Source organism: Carettochelys insculpta, chromosome 2 (genome assembly GCF_033958435.1).
Source record: "Carettochelys insculpta isolate YL-2023 chromosome 2, ASM3395843v1, whole genome shotgun sequence".
In the NCBI taxonomy this organism is placed as follows: Eukaryota; Metazoa; Chordata; order Testudines; family Carettochelyidae; genus Carettochelys; species Carettochelys insculpta.
In genome coordinates, this window is record NC_134138.1 from 90,650,880 (window position 1) to 90,668,015 (window position 17,136).

Below are 17,136 nucleotides of genomic sequence, written 5' to 3' on the forward strand. Positions count from 1 at the left end.
ATCAGACTATTGTTTCTCATTTTCTGAAAAATTCTGGATGTGTTATAGTCAGGACATCTCATTTAAATCAGTTAGTAAAGAAGAGGAAGTTCATAACATAAAAAGTAGATGCATATGTTTTCTGTTTATTGTTTTGAATTACTTGTCTTCATGCTACTAGATCTAAAAGACTTGGAACATTATCCATTCAGGCTCACAAGAAAATTTGCTAGCTTATTTCATAACTCCTGTTTTCTCATTTTCACAGTTGATCTAGGATAAGGGTCTGGCCATGCCCGTTCATGAGCTCTTCCATTCTGAGTACCTCTTGATGCACTTCCTGCATCTTCATCCATGATATGAATGAGAAACAGCAAAGAGCTCTCTGAATAGTAAACATGTTTTAAACTGTGATAGAGACATTATTAAAACAAATCACAGGTGTCCTATGGGCAATTAGTGTGTTACCAAAGTCAATGGAGATTTCTTTTCAACATAGGTTCCTTTAGCCATTTTGCATTATATAAGAAGAGGGACAAACTGGCAGCTAGTTGAAAAGGAATACAAGAATTAGCATGGACAACTTGGGGAATTATTCTTCCCTAGGAAGAAAAGTGAAGTGGAAGTAAAATGCTGACCCTCTGATGCAGTGATATTTTTAGATCTACTTTTCACGCACTTGGAACTAATGTAAGGGAGCATATGAGGTACAGTGCAGTGGTGAATCCTATTCTAAGGCTTTAATCACTTGGCCACTTGCCACTAGGTCAGGGGTTGGCAACCAAAATAGCAAGAAGAGCCATTTTTTCCGATTCTGAAAACACCTCAATAATTCAAGAGCCGCAATGCATGTGAATACAAGACAGTCCTTAATAAATAACATCAAGCTGTTCTTTTTGTAACCCCTATTTTAGGAACACGGCACAAACAATGATTTATAATGCAATACATTTACTGCAGGACATTCAAAAACTTTTTTACAGATTCTATTTCCTCACGGTTTACATGTGTGTTTGTACCACTGTCTTCCTGACTTTCACTCCCAAACCTTCTCTTTGTAGGACACTAGGAGGAGCTGTCCAACGTTTCAAGATCACATATCATTTGGCACTAAGATATGAGTTGTTCATTTTTGGGCTTTTAGACAGTCGCCTTTTATCAAAAATAATCAGAAGGCTTTTTTTTTTTAACTTTTCAATTATCAAATTAGGAGCACAAAGAAGCCCTTAAAGAGCCTCATGCAGCTCCGGAGCCATAGTTTGCAGACCCTTACACTAGGTCTTCTCTAGATTAGGAATTAAGGGGTGATTCAGAAGACCCCTGACTTACGCAAGGGTTGTGCTCCACACATCCTCGCATAACTCAAATTTCAGGCAAATTGGAGGGAGCTCGGAAACAGGCGGTAGCCTGGCTCCCAGATCCCCTGGGCTTGTGGGAGTGAGGAAGCTGACCAGTGCACCAGTGCTGGTCAGTTTCCTGGCTCCCAGAATGGTGGGGAGCTGAGAACCAGCTGAGAATGGTGGGGAGCTGGTGCACTGGTAGGTTTCTCAGCTCCCACAAGCCCAGGGGAGCCAGGATCCATGCTCCCACCAGCAGCGAGGAGCTAGGAACCAGGATATCACCTGGTTCCCAGCTCTCTGCCACTCTGGAAGCCTGTCACAGCTTCTCCCTAGCTTCTCCTAGCTGGGGGAAACTGAGGAGAAGCCACACTGTTGCAGCCGTCTGCCCACCCAGCTACTCTAGCTGTGCGAAGCTGGGGAGGCAGACATTCATGGCAGAGCGGCTTCTTCCCAGCTTCCCCCAGCTGGGGGAGCTGGGGGCTGGAGTGGGACCTGGTGGAGGAACTGTGGTCCCACTCGTCCCCCACCCCTGGGAACCCCAGGACTCCAACTTGAGCTTAACTCACATTAATGCAAGTTAAACACAATTTGAAATCGTGGGTATCGGGGGTTTACTGTATTAGTAGACATAAGAACATAAGAACATAAGAACGGCCATACTGGGTCAGACCAAAGGTCCATCAAGCCCAGCATCCCATCTGCCGACGGTGGCCAATGCCAGGTGCCCCAGAGAAGGAGAACAGAAGACAAGTGATTTATCTCCTGCCATCCATCTCCTGCCCTTGTTATGAAGGCTAGGGCACCATACTTTATCCCTGGCTAATAGCCATTTATGGACCTGACCTGCAAAAATTTATCAAGCTCTTTTTTAAACCCTAATAGAGTCCTGGCCTTCACAGCCTCCTCGGGCAAGGAGTTCCACAGGTTGACTGTGCGCTGTGTGAAGAAAAATTTCCTTTTATTAGTTTTGAACCTACTACCCATCAATTTCATTTGGTGTCCCCTAGTTCTTGTATTATGGGAAAAGGTAACTAACATGCTAACACATGCCAAAAATCAGGTGTAGTTAAGATCCATCTGTTTACAATGTGCTAGACTACCTGTTTCAGGTTTAGGAGAAGCTAACTTGCCAACGTCACATTTTAAAATCTTAGTCTAGACAAGACTTTATTCAGCCGTACATTTTTTTTCAGATGTTTGCTCTTGCTAGGCTCAGTAACAAAATTCTGGAGACAGTAGAGACTCAGATGAAAGTCCCAAACACTGCAATCCATTTTCAGTTGCCTTTTCCTTATTGGCATTTTTGTGGTTTCATTGCCTTTTTGGCCCACTGCAGAAATCAAATTTCAGCCGAAATAAGAACAGCCGTACTGGGTCAAACCAAATGTCCATTGAGCCCAGTATCTTGTCTGCAGACAGTGGCTGCTGCCAGATGCCCCAGAGAGAGTGAACAGAACAGGTAATCATCAGGAGATCACTCGCCAATCATCCATTTCCCACGTCTGACAGCCAGAGGCTAGGGACACCAGTCCAACCCATCCTGACTAATAGCCATTGATGGACCTAACCTCCATGAATTTATCTAGTTCTTGTTTGAACCAAGTCCTGGTTTTCGTAACATCCTCTGGCAATGAGTTCCATAGGCTTACCATGTGCTGCCTGAAGAAAAACTTCTTTTTGTTCGATTTAAACCTACTAACTATTAATTTCATTTCGTGACCCCCTAGTTCTTTTGTTATGGAAACAAGTAAATAACTTTCCTTATTCAGTTTTTCAACACCAATCATGATTTTATAGACCTCTATCATATCGCCCTTTAGTCCCCTCTTTTCTAAGCTGAAAAGTCCCAGTCTTTTTAATCTCTCTTGATAACGCACCTGTTCCAAACCCCTAATGATTTTTGTTGCCCTGTTCTGAACCTTTCCCAATGCTAACATATTTTTTTTGAGATGAGGTGACCTCATCTGCATGTGGTATTAAAGAGGTGGGTGTACCACAGATTCATATAGAGGCAATAAAACAATCTCTGTTTTATTCTCTGTCCCTTTTTTAATGATTACTAACATTCTGTTTTTTTGCAGGACAAGAACCAATTGATACTGAAATCAAGAGAAGAAAGTGGGGATGGCTAGGTCACACTCTCAGAAAACTGTCATCAAACATAGTCCCTCTTGGTCTCACATGGAACTGCAAGGAAGACCTCAGACAACGTAGAGAAGGTCTACTGAGATTGAAGGACAATAACTGGGGTACTCCAGGAGCCAGCTAGAAGTTTTGTCCCAAGACAGAGTGAAGTGGAGGAGACTTGTAGATGACCTATGCTCCATGCAGTGTACAAGTGCTTAGTAGTAAGTAGTTGTAACATTCTGTTTGCTTTTTTGACTGCTGCAGCACACTGAGGCTACGTCTACACGTGCCCCAAACTTCGAAATGGCCATGCAAGTGGACATTTCGAAGTTTACTAATGAAGCGCTGAAATGCATATTCAGCGCTTCATTAGCATGCGGGCGGCAGCCGCGCTTCGAAATTGACGCTCCTTGCCGCTGCGCGGCGCGTCCAGACGGGGCTCCTTTTCGAAAGGACGCCGCCTACTTCGAAGTCCCCTTATTCCCAGGAGCTCATGGCTACGTCTACACGTGCACCCAACTTCGAAATAGCTTATTTCGATGTTGCGACATCGAAATAGGCTATTTCGATGAATAACGTCTACACGTCCTCCAGGGCTGGCAACGTCGATGTTCAACTTCGACGTTGCTCAGCCCAACATCGAAATAGGCACAGCGAGGGAACGTCTACACGGCAAAGTAGCACACATCGAAATAAGGGAGCCAGGCACAGCTGCAGACAGGGTCACGGGGCGGACTCAACAGCAAGTCGCTCCCTTAAAGGGCCCCTCCCAGACACACTTTCATTAAACAGTGCAAGATACACAGAGCCAACAACTAGTTGCAGACCCTGTATATGCAGCACGGACCCCCAGCTGCAGCAGCAGCAGCCAGAAGCCCTGGGCTAAGGGCTGCTGCCCACGGTGACCACAGAGCCCCGCAAGGGCTGGAGAGAGAGTATCTCTCAACCCCCCAGCTGATGGCCGCCATGGAGGACCCCGCTATTTCGATGTTGCGGGACGCGGATCGTCTTCACGTCCCTACTTCGATGTTGAACGTCGAAGTAGGGCGCTATTCCCATCCCCTCATGGGGTTAGCGACTTCGACGTCTCGCCGCCTAACGTCGATTTCAACTTCGAAATAGCGCCCAACACATGTAGACGTGACGGGCGCTATTTCGAAGTTACTGCCGCTACTTCGAAGTAGCGTGCACGTGTAGACGCAGCCCATGGGAATAAGGGGACTTCGAAGTAGGCAGCATCCTTTCGAAAAGGAGCCTCGTCTGGACGCACCGCGCGGCGGCAAGGAGCATCAATTTCGAAGCGCGGCTGCCGCCCGCATGCTAATGAAGCGCTGAATATGCATTTCAGCGCTTCATTAGTAAACTTCGAAATGTCCATTTGCATGGCCATTTCGAAGTTTGGGGCATGTGTAGACACGGCCTGAGTGGCTGTTTTCAGAGAACTATCCATGGGGACTCCAATATCTCTCTTGGTTATAGCTAAATTAGTCCCCATTATTTTATATGTACTGCTGGGATTACTTTTAATGGGCATTACTTTACATTTAACAACATTACATTTCATTTGCTATTTTGTTGCCCAATCACTTAGTTTTGTGAGATCTTTTTGGACCTCTTCACAGTCTACTTCATTATTAACTAACTTGAGCAGTTTAGTATCATCTGCAAATTTTGCCACCTCACTGTTTACTCCATTATCCAGTATCAGAGGGGTAGCTGTGTGAGGGTATCTGCAAAAACAGTGAGTACCAATCAAGATGAAGTCCAGAGTTAAAAAGGTCAGTTTAGTTTGGAAGGATGTGGCTCACTTCCAGCAGCTGATGTGTAAGTGTGAAGTTCAGGAGAGGAAAAACTGGTTTGTAGTTGGCCACCCATTCCCGGTCTTTGTTCAATCCTAAACTGATGGTCTCAAATTTGCAAATTCTCTAACTCATTTTTACATAGGTTGAATAGGATTGATCCCAGTATGGACCCTTGGGGGACACCACTAGTTACCACTTTCCTTTCTGATATTTCCTTCCCTTTGTTTCCTTTCTTTTTCAACCAGGTTTCAATCCATGAGATGACCTTCCCTCTTATCCCATGACAGCTTACTTTACTTACAAGCCATTGGTGATGGACCTTGTCAAAGGCTTTCTGGAAATCTGAGTACCCTATATACACTGGATCCCCTTTCTCCACATGCTTATTGCCCCGCTTGAAGGACTCTAGTAGTTTAGTAAGGTATGCTTTCCCTTACAGAAACCAGGTTGACATTTCCCCAACAAACTATGTTCTCAACTGTAGTTTCAACCAATTAGACTTACTGCTCTGTAGTTGCCAGGATCACATCTAGAGCCATTTTAAAATACTCGCATCACATTAGCTATTTTCCAGTTATTAGGTACAGAAGCTGATTTAAAATATAGGTTACAAACTACAGTTAATATCTCCTCAATTTCACATTTGAGGTCTTTCAGAACTCTTTAGTGAATGCCAGCTAGTCCCAGTGACTTGTTACTGTTAAGTTTATTAATTTGCTTCAAAACCCCCTTTAATGATACCGCAATCTGGGACAATTTCTCAGATTTGTTACCTAAAAAGAATGTCTCCGGTTACTTTGCAAACACAGTAAATATCCATATTGCACTTGTAGTATTTTGTGGAATAGTAAGGCAAACTTACAAAAAATCCCTGCAAGTAATATCATTGCAGGATATACTAGAGATTTGTATGCTAGTAACATACTGAAAAGAACATTGTTCCTGGGCAAAAAAGTCTTGTGATTTTTGGATCAGTCTGTAGAACTTTACAATATTGTGATAAATGACATAATGACTCCATTTGCTCTTGGTGCATAAGGTATAGATATTTTGAATCAAGATGTATGAGAAATTCATCACTGTACCATAAGTAGAAATTCTTGTACTAAGACAGTTCAATTAATGCCTTTGTTTCTGTGAAAAGTTTTTTTTCATAAGCTGCTTTTTTTTTTTAATATATATTTAAGCCCTAGGAGACTCCCTCACCCACATTAGTTTATTTCTGTGACACTTTTTGCCTAAATGACAGATCTTTACATTACTGGTGGCAGAAACAAAGTGGAAAAAGGCTGGAAAAGGAAGTACAATTTTTTCTATGTATTTTCTTCTCTCTGACCATCAGATATTATTTGTTATTAGTTGTGTGCTTGGTACATCCTCAGTGTTGTACAGGAAAAGATGAGACATGGACCTTTCCTTCATGCTCACACTCTCTGAGCTCAGTCCTGCAAATGACGGTGGAAACAAGCAGTCTCTTCAGTTATGCATGGGTTCAGGCCCACTGATGATTGGGGGTGGGAAAAGGGCGAGTTGCCCCAAGGCCCGGCATTTCAAAGAAGCCTGGAGATATGGCTGCTGCTGCTAAAGTAGTAGTGGTGGTGCCTGGAGCTCTGGGCCCCTTTGGAACGCTGCTGGGTGCTGTGCTGCCATGCCGTGTGGCGTTCTGAGGGAGTATGAGGGGGGCCCACAAGGCTGACTGCCCAAAACCGTGCCCCTTCCAACCTTGGACACACCCCTTCCAGTGGCAGAGAGCTGGCCCTTCCTCCCATCTTGCCTCCAGGCCCATGGTGGCTGTTGGCGCTGCTGGATTGAACACTTTGGATCTGAATGCTAGGGACTGAGTATTAGAATCAAAAAGGGAAGACATGCAACCCAGATCAGGGAGGATATTTCAGGAGTAGTCTCCGAGGGGTAGCTGCATTAGTTTGTAGCTTTACAAATAACAATCACTCTTGTAGCACCTTAAAGATTAACACATTTATTAAGTCATGAGCATTTGTGGAAGTGGGTCTTACCCACCAAAGCTCGTGGCCTAATACACTTGTCAGTCTTTGATTGTTATTTCAGGAGTAGAAAGCCATAAGGAAAAAAAGGCAGAATGTGGAAGAAGGAAATGAGGGTGGCGTGTAAATTAAAACCTGAGCCAATGGCTGCTCAAGTGAGAGTCCTTCAGTTGATTCCAGTGGGATTTGGATCAGGATCCAGATAGGTGGTCGGTGTTTAAAATTTTGATCGCAGCCAAAAAAATCAAGTTGTCCTGAATATGTTCTTCTAGATGGACAATTTGATAAGGATTCAAAAGCTTAGCATTATTTTGAGCAGCCTCATTTTATTTGTGAATGTCTCATAATTCATGGCTTGGGCATTAAAGAATACTTTGCACACCAAGATGTTTATAGACCACAGAACCCATGTTTCCATACCATCAATTTTTGGGTCATTTCCCTTGCCTTTGTGTCAGTTAGTGCCATTTTTTGTGCTGTAATTCTAAAGCTTTGGCCCATGGGGAGAGCTTTTTTTCAGATTAGATTCCTGTAGATCTTGACACAGCAGCTCATTTATTGGTATTAACGATTATTAATGCAAACGTGGCATTTTATAAACAAAGAAGACACAGCCCTACTCCAAAACAAAACAAACAACAAAAAAAACCCAACTAACCTTAAAAATCTATTTCAAATATAAATACTACAGACAAGTGTGTGTGCACTGTGTCTACACTACAAAAATAACTTCGAAGTTGCTTACTTCAAAGTACAACTTTGAGTACAACGTTGAACAGAAGTTGAGCATCTACACACATACTACTTCAAAGTTTAACTTCGAAGCAGGGCACTACTCCATTCCCAGGAACTGAGTAAGGACTTCATAGTTGGGCTCCCTATGTCAAAGAAAGGGAAAATGTGTGTAGACTTTCTGCTGGCTACTTTGAAGTAGTGCCTAACTTTGAGGTTAGTTCCTAGTGTAGGCAAACCCAAAGAGGAGTTCTTGATGGAAGAATCTGGCAGTATTCACTTTTAAAAAGACTTTGCAGAAAAAAGCTTTCCTTGAGGAGGCCTTTGAAGAAAGAGAATGAAGTTGTTTGATATAGGAGATGAGTGAGGCTACTGGAAGGGAGAGGGACAGCATGGAAGACAATGAGAAGGCAAAGGCATCGGAGCCTTCCTAACAGCACCTCCACTTGTCTCCTCTTCCTGAGTTCCCATCCCTGCCTTTGAGGCCCTGCCCATTCTCTTCTCCTCAGGCTGTGCCTCCAGCCAAGCAGGAAGGTGGCAGGATGGGGGTGGAGCGCAAAAGCAGTCTCTTGACTGTGCCCCCCTCATGGTACTCCCACTTAGGGCAGATGGAGGGATTGAGGCTTCCCCAAAGCTGCCCGTATGGGTGTCCCCAACCTGACTCCAGCTGGGGGACAGGGCCTCTGAGATGCAGCCATGAAAATAGCCACATGGGCAGCTGTGGAAAGCAACAGGCCCTGCATCTGCCCATGGTGTAGAGGCCCCCAGAGAGTGTCCCTGCCCCCAGCTTTTGTTTCTGCTCCCTAGAGTCTCTGTCCACAGCTCTCCCCAGCTGCCCATGTGGCTCCAACCAAAGCTAGGCAATAGCTCCCATGCTACCCTCCTCACCCAAACAAACAAACAACCACCCCCAACATCCAGAGCTGGACTGGGGACAGAGCCAGCACAAAGACGTGGACCCTCCATCTCCATCTTTCTTGGGCCTGGTGGTACCCCTGCAGTGGGGGACATGGGTCAGTGTGTGGCTGCTCTTGGACACAGACCCCTGCTCTGCACACAGGTGGAGGGTCCATGTGGCTCCAAAATCTAACACCACAAGGGAATCACTAAAACATTAATTGCAAAGAAGTCCTCAAAGTTTTGAGGAGTAAAGGGACTTCAAAGTAGCACGGGCACTTTGAAGTGCCTCTGGTTATGCGCATGCTGGCACTTCGAAGTTTGATGCTTCGACGTTTCTGCAGGAGAGAATTAGCATAATGAAGTACTGAATATTCACCGCAGCACTTCATTGGTAATCTCCCGTCGCCCTGATTACCATGCCCCCTTTGAAGTTGGAGGCAAGTGTAGACATAACCCATGTGTTTTCAGACTTGGTGTGTGTAAATAATAACTAAAAAAGGCTGTATTTAATGAAATCATGAGTGAGCACCTATGTCAATTAGTTTGTAAGGAAGCTATGGGCCACTACGTTAGCAAAATAACTCAAAATGCATGTCTTGACCTTATGGCAAAGAAGGTGCTCAATAACACATTGAGACAGCTTGGCAAAGCAAAGTACTGTGCCGTAATAATGAACTGCACTCCTGACGTTAGTCACAGGGAAAAGATGTCATTTGCAGTAAGAGTAGTTGATAACAAGGATGATGACATCCAAGCGAAAGGAACACTTCACCGTTTTGTGGTCTCTAGACGTCTCTGCTGCAAGAGGCCTAACAGTTTATGAACTTTTCCAATGGAAATAAAATAAAGAATCAGGACTGCAGCAAGCCAGATGCGGCAATGGTGTGAACAACAAGGGAGGATACATGGCATCTGGGCAATTTTTTTGCCCAGAATCCAAGAGCTTTCTTCATTCCTTGGGGCTGCCGTTTCCTCAAAATGGTTGTGTTAGGTACAGCATCATCTTCTTTAGATTCAGTATCTCTTTGTGGAGTACCGCACTGCAAAGTAGGTACATCCTATTTTCAGCACCAGCTATCAGGTGGAAGAGCTATCAGCAGTGCTCTCTCTGGACAAAGAGGCTGATTTTCCAAAAGGCATTGCTCGTGTAGACGTGGCCTTCCTGTCCTGAACTGTTACATAGAATTACTATTACTATAAATTGTTGCCATGTTATTCACTAAAGATAATGCCTGTGTGGAAAAACTGGAAGAGACTGAACCAAGAAAGAAAAAAAATACTGAGAAGTATTTAATATATATTACAATAGAAAAAAGGTAGTGAAAAATGCAAGACAAACATGGAACAGAAAATAAATACTTTTAAACAAGTAGTAAAAGACTAGGGCTAAGATATTATAACTAGGCCATTTTAAAATATATTACTAAAATAGGGAAAGCACAAATGTATTTGCATACTTTGCACAGTTATGCATACATTTACAGTAAAACAAAAATGAAGTTGGTTGATCGGGGGAGGTTAGGTAAGGAAGTATGGAATTAAGCAGAATGCCTATGGTCATCCTAACCACTTTTGCTGGTATGTTTTATCCCTTTTCTCCACCCTTCATCTGTTTTTTATTTTTTAAAGATTTTAAATTGTCCAGGCCAAAACTGGTGTCTGTATAGCAAAATGGGGCCCTGCTCCCCATTTTGGGCCTGCTGCATTACAAGTAACAACAATAAAGCTCATCATTCTGGATTATTTGCATATGCGGTCTATTGCTTTAGTCTCACTGCGGTTGGAAATATCCATTTTATGGCAGCCGATGAGATTCCTTAAAAGTCAAGTGAACAGAAAATGGAAAATCCAGCCATGTCTGTGTGTAAATTATAACTAAAACACGTGTCATTGATAAACGTTGCTATCAGAGCTTTCTGTTACATTTTATTTATATCAACTTCAAGCCTGCAGGAATATTTTGGCTGCTTTTCAAAACGTGAATGCCTAGCATATGTGGATTCACTGGAAGGGAAATTAGTCACTCCTGTTAGCTCAGAGTATCTGATCACTTAAAATCCCTGCATCAGTATGCTTCAGCATGAAGCAAACTCCCTAGTGACTTTCTTGTTTGCAATATTTCTTTTAATACAATTGTCTCGCTAACTACAGCCATGTAGCTCACCTACTGAATTACAACTAGCATATGGGCACACTGCTTGTTCTTTTGGAAGAGCTGGGATGATATCACAGATTTGAAATGATCCCAGGGCTTGTTTTTTTTTTCCAGTGTTTCATGTTTATTCTCATTGAATAACATATTGTCATAACGTGATGTCATGTGACCACGATAAGTCTCAGTCATTCTTTTCAAATGATGAACAAGGAATCCTATCAGGATAAAGAAAATAGTATTAGCCCCAAAGCTACTGTGTTTCTCTCCCTATCTTGTTCATTGTGATGCATCTTCCTAGTACTTTTCTGAGTTCTTTCAGCCTGGGTTCTTTCTGGAGGTTGTTTAAAAAATACACACATCCTCAAAACCCAAAGTAACTATGTAGCATTGTGGTCCAACCCAATACCTTCGTAAGGCTGGAGAGTCTGATTCTCATTTTTGTCTGGAAAATAAGGCTGTCAGGCTATGGGGATGATGTCACAGAATGCTGGGACTCCCTAATGTCCCATAAGGGGAATGGGTACAGTAGATGGTCTGGTTGACAAAAGTGGACGTTAAATGTGCCATGTGGTCCAAGACGTTGTTTTTGGCAGAGGGTTCCGAAAGGTATCTTTCTTCATCCCTCCCTGTATCAAAGATTTCCCCACCCATAAATGAGGCTTGGGTAGAAAAAAGTGTCCTCCTCCAGTGCCCCTGAAGATGAACCTGGTTTCTTGCTTTTCCTTGCTGTAAGAGATTTATGAGCTTCAGCTCTAGAACTAGAGCTCCTATGCACAAGATAATGTAAATAAAATAATAATACTATAATAATACTAATGAATAAGAATATGAAGAGATGGGAGATTGGGTAAGGATTTGTTTCACACCTTCCAACCAGCTTTATGCCTCCACTGAGAGGACCTCTGTTCCTCTTTTGCTCTGATTTGACTGTCTGACCAGTGGCTCACGTGTATCCGGCTTTCATGGCAAACTTTCAGGTTTGGCTGAGGGGAAGCTGATGAGCCTATTAGTTTCAAAACAATACCAAAGCTGCCAACTCTGCTGTTTTCCCCAGAGGACATCTGTTTTTATATGCTTCGTATCAGCCTTGGGAAAACTGATTAACTTACAGTAAACCCTCGATTTTACGGAACTCGATTTAGCGGACATAGGGAAAAATGGGCTTCCACCAGCCCCTCGCACCTGTTGTTTCCAAAGTCTGCTTAATATGCATTCGTATTAAACCCTAAATCTCACCCCCCTTCCCCCTAAAAAAGTAAGGTGACTTCCAGAACCACTGGAGCCACTGGTTCTACGGCTGGAAGATTTGTCACTTCCAGTAGCCACAGTCCGAGCCGGTTGAACCTTCCACCACAGCATGGACCACTGCCACCTGAGCCACCACCCTCCTCCCGCCAGAGGTGGGACAAGTACTTGAAGAGATGGAACTCGCATAGGCACCCCATCCCTGCATGGAGGAGTGCATGGCGGGTTCGGCAGATGCACAACAGGGGAGTTCCAAGCAGCTCCAGACCTGCGGCGGGGTCATTCCAGCTGCATGGTGGGTCTGGCAGCTCCTTCAGCAGCAGTGGTTCTGGTGAGTCGCAGGCATTTTTTTGGGGGGGGGACTGGGGCTGAGGAAGCCTGGCAGGGTGGGTGGGCAGTAAGCCCTCATATTTAATGCTGCCTATGGATTAACAAAAAAACAGCTAATGCTACCAACCACCATCTAAATGGGAAAGCTCTGCATCTTAATTTATTTATTAATGAAGCTGTTGTAAGTAGGACTGTTAGATTACATCCACATGACAGCCTAAACTCAAAATAAATGATGCAGTTGGTGCTACACAACTTGTGTAGCTTATTTCTAGTGTAGCTCAAAACAGGCCCAATGTCGAAATACTGAACTATTTCGAGGTGTCCCTTACTCCTCTTGCAACAAGGAGTACAGGGCTGCTGAAATAGCACTCCCCTTATTAAGAAAACTGTTTTGAAATGATGGGCACGTGTCAGAGACACAGAATAGCTATTTTGGGATATCCTGAAATAGCTCGGCCATGTATACATAGCCTTAGTGACTCTAAAATGTAACACCAGCGTTCGTACTATACATAGAGGTGAAAAGGTCAACTTTCGGTACTCCACCTCAGAAAGGCTGCTGACTTCTGCCCTAAGGGACATTTAGAGCTTACTGATTTCTACAACTCTGTCACCTTTTGCAACTACAGATTATAACTCATCTGCTTTCAGCTGTAAGTAAACCTGCCCCCCGATTTCTTTTTTCCTAGTTAATCCTTACTTAGCTTACTGAAGGCAGGCCATCTGATGGGACTAGGCAGGAGGAGAAGGATTGAAAAGGGGGCAATTGCTCAGGAACTTGAGTGACTTAAAAGGGCCCAGGGTCCTGGTTGCTGCCACCCTAGTGGCTGCTGGGAACCCCATAGGACCCTTTTAAATTGCGTGGGTGTGCTACAGACAAGGGTATGTGGTCAGAGGGTGGAGTACCATGTTGGGGAGGCTAGCCCCCAGCTCCTCTCCTTCCACTCACACCTCCTACCGTGGTTAAAAACCACAAGACCTTCCTGTCTTCCTCCCTCAGCTGGCACCATAACCTCCTTCCCACCCAGAGAATCCTCAAGCACCCCCTTCCCTCTGGCCAGAGGAGACTCCCAGGCTGGTCACAGTCATGCCTTTCCTCCCTTGCTCAGACCCAACCTGCTCTGGGAGAAAACATCTCTCCAAAGATGCTTTTCGATAGGCCCTAGGCAGATTCCTGTTGTGTTCACTGGTCAGATGCCCCAAAACCTGCCTAAGTCCTATGAAAAATACCTTTGGTGAGACCCTTTTCCCAAGAACAGGTAGGGTTTGGGGAATGGTTAGGGACCAGGGGGTCTTCTGGCCAAGGGCAAGAGGAAAGGGGGCACTAAAGGCATCTTGGGTTGGGCAAGCTTCCGGTTCCAGCCACAGGAAGTGGCAGGGAGCCTACTGAGTGTTCCCTCATAGGGCTTGGAATTACTGTCAATGGGCCTGATTATGGAATTGGCTACAAACATTGTCTTTGGTGAGTTCTGAGGTATAAATAATTGACCTGGAGTAAGTGACTAGTCTCTTGGGACTGGAAGCATCAGGAATAGTTTGCGATCTTTGGTGTACTTAACCATTTATTGCTAAGTGATGATTGTCTAGGTAGCAAAATAGACAGGAGTGCCTAAGAGGGTTGTCTATGGCTGTATGGTAAAGGATAAAACAATCTCAGGAGGTCAATATTGTCTAGCAGCATTACCAACACTGCTACTGCTTACTGGGCTCTTAGAAGACATTTGGGGTAAATTAGAGATAATTAACAGCACAGAACACGGAGAGCCAGGACTTTATGGGACTCTGGGAAACCTGACCACATCCATAACTGGTCATCCAGCTAACTAAAATCATGCTGGATTACGGATGTTGCTGCGTGAGAGAGTTCTGGATTAGAGAGGGTCAACCTATAGTGAAAAAACAATCTCTTATACAGCATCACTGTCAGTAGTTACATACTTTGAATTCCAACACACCAATGAACATCAGTCTGACTCACTCAGTCCCCAGCTACCACCACCAAAAGCTGCCAGCTTTGCCCATATATTTAGTCTGGGGATACCATCACTGGAGCTAACCATGTTAGTTACAAGATCAGGGGCTCATTCTCGTGTATTTTGACCAATATTATATATGCCAACAATGCCCCACCACCATGTACATTGGACAGACTGGGCAAACTCATCACCAAAGAATGAGTGGACATACAGCAGACATCAGGAATCTCATTACACATAAGCTGGTCAGTGAACACTTCAATGAAGTGGGCCATTCTGTTAAAGACCTGAGAATTTGTGTCTTAGAACAAAGAGACTTTAAAAACAGATTACAAAGAGAAATTTTTGAATTGGAGTTCATATTCAAATTCAACACATTAACACTAGGCATGAACAAAGACAACAATTACCTCATGCATTACAAGGACACCTTCCCTTCCTTTGATCCTCATAATTATCTCAGGCAAGACACCCCTCACTCTTCTCCTTCAGGCCTATGTACTTGATTTGTCAGTTTTTTTTGCAATTTTTTTTAACCTGTGTACTCATAAATGTCAGTCTGTACTGGAAATGCAATTGAGCTAATGAAGTGGGTCTGTCCCATGAAAGCTCCTCACCAAATAAATCATTCTGTTAGTGTTTAAAGTGCTACATTTCTGCTGTTTGGTTTTGTTAGAATACAGACTAACACGGCTACTTCTCTGTTACATTGAATTAGGATGGTAAATGGGAGAATGCTCTATTGAAGAGCTTTTGGTCGCCTGTCGATATCTACACTACTTTGGCATGCTGTACTGAATGTGCAATAAGGAGCTGATTTGCCCATCTTTTAAGTAAAGTTTTGTACACAGAACAACTAAATTTTTTTTTAGAGTATAAAGCATTCATGCCATTGTACTAGAGTCTGATAATTGTATAAATAAAACCCAAGCAAAGCTTTGCCCGTGACTCCAAGGGGCTGATGTACTTTCTGTCTAGGTTTGTCTTCTCGGACTGTAAATTACCTCAGAGCAGCCAGTGGCCTCAATTCTGCCTGCACATAATTTTCATGCTACTGTATCAGCTCTAATTTTCATGGTGTCACTTCAGATTTACAGAGATGTGAGAGGCTCAGTAGCTTATGTGGTATTCTGTTAATCCCTGAGTACGCTATGAAGACAGCAGCTAAATAACCATGCTGTGTTTATGCTTAATGAATGAATCCCATTTGCCACAAACTCTGTGTTATTCCTTAGTTAATGGCCAAAGAATTAGTTCAGATCCTTCACTGATTTTCTTTGGTCCTTTCTTAGTTAAATGCACTTTAATATTTGCTAGGGCCAGCAAGGTGTTTTGTATGCTGCAAAGTCTTAAGAGTTGCTGACATAACTCTTGGGAATGGAGGGCACCCAACTCAGCACCCCCTAGGAGTGTTCAGCAGACAGCAAGCTGAAATTCACCTCTGTACAGAAGGCCAGCACAAGACCTGTGCACTACTTAAGCTAAACCCTCGCAATACTGTTCAAGTGGGGATTCCAGAGCTGATGAGGGAAGGGATGGGAAAACAAATGTTCTGGGTCTAGAAATGGAACAGGGCCCTCAAAACATCTGAAACAGAGTGAAATGGGAGGAAGTGGGATCCCAGGGAACATGATGTTCCCACATTTTCCTTGGGTGTCCATTTGCTGGCCCACTACATAGACTATGACTCCTTGTGTGTACTGCAGGCACACAGCAGTAGGTGGAGGAATGGGAGCCCGGAGCACTGGAACAGATTTAGAAGTTGCTAGAGTGGGTTATCCAGCCTGTTATACCATGAACACTCATTTTCACTCACTATTTATTTATACAAAGCACTGGAAATATTCCTGGCTTTTTGTCTTGTTTCATGAGCCATATATTGTTTCAGTGTTTATCTTGGTTAGCTTGATTTCAGGGTAAGTAGTTCAGTAGCCCCCAAAAGAAGAAGGAAACCACCAAATCAAAACACATATCAATATCCTTACCCAACTTTTGCATAGTTGTGGAAAAAGCCTTCTGCATACTTTTGTTGCTTGTGATGGCAAATGAAAAAAACATACTACTACAGTATATGAGTTCAATGTACTCTACCTACAAAGTTGAAGCAACCACAAGTGATGCCGCACAGATGGTTTTCTGTTGTGAGTGAGATGTGTGCTTGGCTCAGTTTCTCTTGAAGACTTAAATGGATTTTCAGTTGTAGTGTTTTCCCCACCATCATGGACTTCATTCAAGGTCTGGTCTGGATAAAACAGCTGTTCTGCTTGAATTGTTTTATTTTTAGTCTCGTCTCATAGGTGAAGTGCCAAATTCTGCATATCCTCTGTGAGCCTTATTAAAAAAGTCTGCTATATAAGTAAAGAGCTCCTAATGACATTTTAGGGAAACATTCTGCCTGGCATACTTTCTTTCTTTATTCAGAACCCACACAGTAGGAGAGTTGATAAAACAACACTGGGAGGTTCATCCTCTTCTTCTCTTCCCAAACTTTGGGGGTTTGAATAAAATGGGATCTAGATTTGTACTATCTCAAATTTTGTTTTT